This window comes from Otolemur garnettii, unplaced genomic scaffold, assembly GCF_000181295.1.
Source record: "Otolemur garnettii isolate 467f Iridium unplaced genomic scaffold, OtoGar3 scaffold00092, whole genome shotgun sequence".
NCBI classification, from domain to species: domain Eukaryota; kingdom Metazoa; phylum Chordata; class Mammalia; order Primates; family Galagidae; genus Otolemur; species Otolemur garnettii.
Window position 1 is genome coordinate 5,490,148 of NW_003852487.1, and position 6,417 is coordinate 5,496,564.

Below are 6,417 nucleotides of genomic sequence, written 5' to 3' on the forward strand. Positions count from 1 at the left end.
GAACCCGCCACCTTAGGTGTACGTGGCTGGCGCCCTAGCTGGTTGAGCTATAGGCGCTGAGCCTGGGCACCATTCTTGTCTGTGAAGTTATGCTGGCAGTTGGATATACACTTAAATCCATGTGCTGCTTTTTACTTTTGATTCATATCAGGTTTTAAATCTAACTTTTGTTTTACTTTTTTTTTTTTGAGACTGAGTCTTACTTTGTCACCCTTGGCAGAGTCCCAGGGTTTCATAGCTCACACACATAGCTCAAACTCTTAGGCTCAAGAGATCCTCTTGCCATAGCGTCCTGAATAGCTGGGACTACAGGTGCTCACCACAAGGTCTAGCTATTTACATGTATTGTTATATAAGATATTAGCTTGGCTCAGAGGCATCTCTGCAGACCAGGGTATGTACAGGAGATGTTGCTTTGCCCCCGAATCCTACCACCTGTGTGCCAGATCCTCATTTTCCCGTGGGAGCTGTTTGTACTCAGAACTAGTCTATGTGCAGTTTAAATGAGCAGATACACTCGTGGATTCATATTCTCCCTGCCTTTCTCCAACAGACACTAGCGCACTGCATACCTTTTCTCCACCTTGCTCTTTCTATTTACCATCATGTCCTGGAGACCACATCTTAGCAGTTTGTAGAGATACCCAGGGGAGGACTTTTGACAGCGTGATGGGTTTTGGAGGTAATCTGCGGTCAGAGTGGTGGTGTGGGCAGAGATCATGAATTCACTCACGGTGGCTAAACATGACTTAGTCTGGCCGATCTCACTACAACTCAGTGAGCAGGACTTCCCTCTGCCCATTTTTTAGAGAAGGAAACAGAGGCTTGCCCAAGCCCACACTGCGGGTGACATTGGAGCAGGACTAGAATTAGGCAGGCATCTGCCTCTGAGCCAGGTACTGTGCCGCATCCTATGTGACCGAGGCAGGGATAGCCGACAGTGCCATCCCTGGCGAGCCCGTTCTGGGTCTGCCTGCAGCTGAGCTCTGTGTGGTCCAGGCTCAGTGCAGGTGCAGTCTGTGGGGCTCTCCTCCTTGTCTTATGGTTTGTGTGGGGTGTGGCTGCCTGTGCTGGGGCTCAGGAAAATCAGGTGAAGACAGCTCAGCTCATCTCTGTTTCCAGCGGCATTTCTGAGGATGAACTGGTGTGACTTCAGCCCTGTCTTTTGTCTTGCCTCAAAGGGGGGAAACAAATATGGGATGGTGTAATGAAATTCTCAACAGCAGAAAGAAAGGTCTGTGCCCTGGAAGCCTGGAGCTGTCCATAAAGGGAGGCAGCTCTGCCTAATGTGCTCTGTAAACACGGGAAATCCCCTAAGCCCTGCAGATAAGAATCGCTCCTCAGAAGATCAGTGCCTTGACCTGGTGGGAGTGCAGGGCTGTCGGCTCCACTGACCAGCAGATGCAGGTGGCCTCCTTGGACTGAGCCATGGGCAGTGGGAAGAGCCCCAGGTGGCGCCAGCAGGTCCATGGAGCTGGTCTTGGGGGCAGCTGCTGGGCCAGATGACAGCAAGAAGATTTATCTCAATTCCGGGTCTCTTTGTGATCGTGGTGCCCAGCACTGTGAGGTGGGTGGTCTCCAGACAGCCCCTGAGGTGCAGAGAGGGATGCCTGTCTGTGGGAGTCCTGCTGCAGGGGTGTCTGGCAGAATTTCACATTGTTAAGAGCTATGATTTTTAATTAGGCAGCAGATACATGTATATGTGGTGTATACAGACAAGATGCCCTCAGAGACCCTGTTTCCCTGTAAGCATGAGTGTCATTCCAAGATGCTCAATGCATACACGTGCACACACATTCCTGGGAACACACGACACATTCTGTGGCGCTAAATGTTTTTTTCACTTTATAGTCTCTCCTGGAGATTGTTCCTGCTCAGAACATGAGGAGCTTCCCATTCTCTTGCTGGCCACACTGGACTCCCTTGTGTACTTAGAGGAGAGTGGGTTGGCAGGTGCCTTGCAGACTTCGCAGGCCTGCAAGCGGCATCGTGGCTTTTGGGATCAGCGCTTGTCTGTCAGTGCCTTTATATAATTGTGTTCTCTTTGTCCTTAGGGGCCGTGTGCAGGGCTATGGGGCATGCTGACCTCCCAGGGCCATGGGACACCTTCAGCTTGCTGGTCCTGACCAAGGTGGCACAGGCTTTTTGTGTCTTCCCTCCAGAGACAACCCAGATTGGGTGCTGTGTGGCTTTGGGCTTGTGCTGTCCTTCTCTGGGCCTCTGACTCTGTATTTAAGATTTGCGCATGGCGAGAGGTAGACTGCAGTCCTCCCTGGCCACAATCACATTATGTCTTGCTTGTCTGACTTAAAAACAGACTGGAATCCACCGTTGCCACTATGTGGAGGCTAGGAGATAGCAGGAAAAATCTGGATTCCCATCTTCTTTTGAAAATCTGCATGTTATGCCACATGGGCCTTCATGCACCTGGCTGATGGGGTGTGTGCCCCTTGCCCCTGTCTGTCTCCTGAGTGCTGAGGGCACCTCCAGCTCTGTGTGGGTCCCTTAGGTGGCCATGCTCAGGGACTGTGGCGGGTGCCCTGGGTACTTGCAATGAGGCTCTGATCTCCCAGGGGCCAACCTCACATATCTGGCCTTTTACAAGCTATGCATTTTCATTCAGAATAAAGGTTCAGACCAAATTAATAATAATACTGTCAAATGAATCGGAGTTTGCCCCATTTCCCTATTCAGAGAGCCATGTGACCTCTGTGGCAGTGGTATCAACTGCCCCTGGGTATCCTCAGACCCCAGATGTGTGGATAGGGCATCCCCTACCAGGCCCTCAGGCAGGTCCTGGAGCCCGTGCCCCTGCTCGCCGGTCCGCATCTCTGATTTCCAGCTCCCCAGTGGGGCCACTTTGCACAGGACGACCACCTGTGTTGAGGAGTGCTATCTGCTCCTCATCAGGCTGTAGTAGCACAGGCTGCCCGAGACCTTGGGATTGCACATGAACAAGGTACCTTCTGCTCTGGAAAACATCCCCAGTCTCCTGGGAAGTGATGACAACTGGAGGGTGGAATGCTTCTAGGGCCTCCCACTTCCTACCTTGGCTGTGGACATGGCCTACATGGGGTGGGGGTTCTTTCACTGTCCTCTGAGACTTCCAGGTCACACCCTAATGATGGCATCCTGGCATGGCAGAGTGGCATGGGGCTTTCAGAACCTTGAATCCTGCTTGTATTAGCAACAAGAACACCTGCTATGGACTACAGAGAACAGGGACCCTAGGAACCTGCCAGAGGAAAGGGGTCTTTGGGCCTGGTTTTGGGTGATGGGTGACAAGTTCTGGAGGATTTCTTAGAGAATGTGAGAATGGAGACTGGTCAGGAGGGTGAAGTAGACAGGGCTATGGACTCTGTAAACCCCATTTTATGTCTGAGGAGCTGGGGACTGGGGGTGGATGCACTTGGCTCATTGTGGCCAGCACAGAGGCCAGCCTGATCCAGGCCCGACTTCAGACAGTGCTGTGGCCATCTGGTTCTCCCAGGCCTGAGCGAGTGACAGTTTTCAGCTGAGTCCCCTCCTGTGTTCACTCTCACTCAGGCCTTGGAGTGAACCCTAACCAGCACTCAGTGTGACCCCAGACAGCTGGTCTCTTTTCTTCCTCCAGGAGTGAGATCTTTAAAGAAGGTTCCTGAATCTCAGTCTTAGGAGAAGGGCATTTGGGGGTGCCCTGCCTGACTTCTGCTGTGTCAGGGGTCACCTTGGCTGTTGGGGCTCCAGCCATCCTGTGAGGGGGACCTTTCCCTCTCTCTGTGTCCCTGTTTCTGAGCCCTGTGGTGCAGAGGCTCTGATGAAGTTACCAGCCCAAGCTCGGCTCCCTTGTGTGGATCCTGAGACTGAGTTGGACCACAACTCAGTAAACATCGTTTGCTGCTTCTGCTGTGCTGAGCCTGCCTGGAGCCGGGAGGCTGCATCACTGCTGGAGGCTGTTCCTGAAGTGTGTTGGTTTCTTCTGTATGGTCTGTGTGAGAGGTGAGGTGAGAGATGGTTTTCAGACCACTCCGGCCATAGCTGTCACCCCAAGATGGGGCTGCACGTTTGCTGAGTGAGTCAATGACAGCCAGAAGGACTGCCACCCTGCTTGGCCTGCATTCTTGTTTTGCTGCTCATGTCGGGAGGTGAGCTGTCTGCCTCCTTCCCAGGCATCCCCTGGCACCCAGCACGATTCCCAGCACAAAGGGGAAGTTCTGAAAGTACTTGTGAGGTGGGTGGGAGCTGAGCCTGCCTGGCCGATGGTTGGAGTTGAGCCTCCTCATTGCTCCAGTGGCCCCAGGGACTCCACTGGCAGTTGTCCACTCTTCCCGGACACCCTTCAAGGGTGGGTGTCAGCAGGTGGTACAGCTCTCCGTGGAGCAGCTCCCCTAGCCCTGACCCCCTTGGAGGGTGATGCCACCCTCCTTGGAAAGGGGTGATTGGGAGGTCCAGTGCCACCAGGCTTCATCCCAAGGCCAAGGTAGTGATGTTTGTCCTCATCCTCATGACAGTTGGGGGTGGTCAGCCTTGTGTGCACAGGGTGCAGTTGGCATTTGCTATTGAACCACCTGGACCCAAACCTGGCTCTGTCACTTACATGCTGCATGGTCCTGGGTGGGTTGTGACTTAGTCTCCACCTCAGTCTCCCCATCTGCACATCTCTGTGAATTGTGAAAGTTCACAGAGGAGACTTGAAGCCCTCCAGGAGCACCTGTGAGCACCCTCAATAAACACCAGTTCGCCTTGGCTCTGGGCCAGTGTTGATTACAACGTTCAGTTTTCCTTTCTTTCAAGATCAGATTTGTTTTTTTCTGATTATGAAAGTAAACATGCTGATTACAAGAAAACATAATACATTATTCATTCTACCTTCCCCATGGACAAGAAGAAATACAAAAATGAGCTCAGATTCCCATACCCATGGCTGCCTACACCGTGGTGCATGGAGTTCCATCTACCACAGATATATATTTATTTAGGAAAATCTGTTTATACCACATGAACTGTTTTGTAACTCATTTTAAAAATAGGCTTTTGTTTCTTAGAGCAGTTTTAAATTTGCAGAGATACTGTGTGGAAAGTGCAGAGAGTTTCTACATTACTCCCCCCACTCCCACCCCACTGCCCAATTTCCTCTAGTGTGGTGCATTGTTACAATTGATGAACCACTACGGACACATTGTAAACTAAAGTCCGTAATTGACTCTGGGGTTCACTCTTTGTGTTGTAGTTCTGTGGTTTTGACAAACATATAATGACATGTATCGACTATCATAACATTGTACAAAATAATAATTTAACTGCTGTAAAGCCCCCTGAGCCTGACCTGTTTCCTCCCTGTCCTTAACCCCGGACAACCACACCACCTGTCATTTTACTGTCTCCATAGTTTTGCCTTTTCCAGAAAGTTCTGTAATTGGAATCATACAGTGTGTAGCCTTTTCAGACTGACTGCTTTTACTTAGCAATGCCTTTGAGTTTTCTCCATGTGTTTCTGTAGCACATTTCTTTGTATCATTGCATAATCTCCTATTGCCTAGATGCATCATAGTTTATCCATTCACCTACTGATGGGTGTCTTGGTTGCTTCCAATTTGTGGCAATTATAAACAAAGCTGCTATGAACATTCACATGTAGGTTTTTGTGTAGATGTAAGTTTTTAACTTATCTGGGTAAATACTAAGGGGCACGATTGCTGGGTCATGTGGTAAGACTATGTTTGGTTTTGTAAAACCCACCAAACATTTTCCCAGTGGAGTGAATGAGGTGCCTGTTGCTCACTCCTCACCAGCATCTGGTGGTGTCAGTATCCTGGTTTTGGTCATTGTACCAGGCATGTAGTGGCATCTCATTGCTTTATTTGCAATTCCCTCATGACATATGATGTGGAGCACCTTTTCATATGCTTATTTGCCTTCTGTAAATCTTTGGTGAGGGGTCTATTCAGATATTCTGCTCATTTTTAGATTGAATGGTTTGCTTTCTTAGTGTTGAGTTTTAAGAGCTCTTTGTATTTTAGATACAAGTTTTTATCAACTTTCTTTTTTTTTGTAGTTTTGGCTGGGGCTGGGCTCAAACCCACCACCCCCAGTATATGGGGCCAGCGCCCTATTCCTTGAGTCACAGGCACCACCCAAATCCAACTTATGTTTTTTTCACGTATTGTGCTTTTGGCATTCATCGCCAAACTCAAGGCTCTAGCTTTCCTCCAATGTTATCTTATAGACGCTTTATTATATTTTAGTTAGAACTGTGATCCATTTTGAATTAATTTTTGTGAGTAAGGTCTGTGTCTAGATTTTTTCCCCTGTGGACATCCAGTTGTTCCAGCACCATTTGTTGAGAGATACTGCCCTCTCTTCATTGAATTGCCTTTGCTCTTCTGTCAAAGAGCAGCTTACTATAGTTGTATAATCTACTTTGTGGCTCTCTATTCT

General features: G+C 49.5%; 1 protein-coding gene across 1 annotated transcript in view; it reads left to right on the forward strand.

Annotated features, from left to right (window-relative positions):
* PRKAR1B (protein kinase cAMP-dependent type I regulatory subunit beta) overlaps positions 1-6,417 on the forward strand; it is a 151,564-nt gene that overhangs the window by 84,429 nt on the left and 60,718 nt on the right. The gene's annotated exons all lie outside the window — the stretch shown is intronic.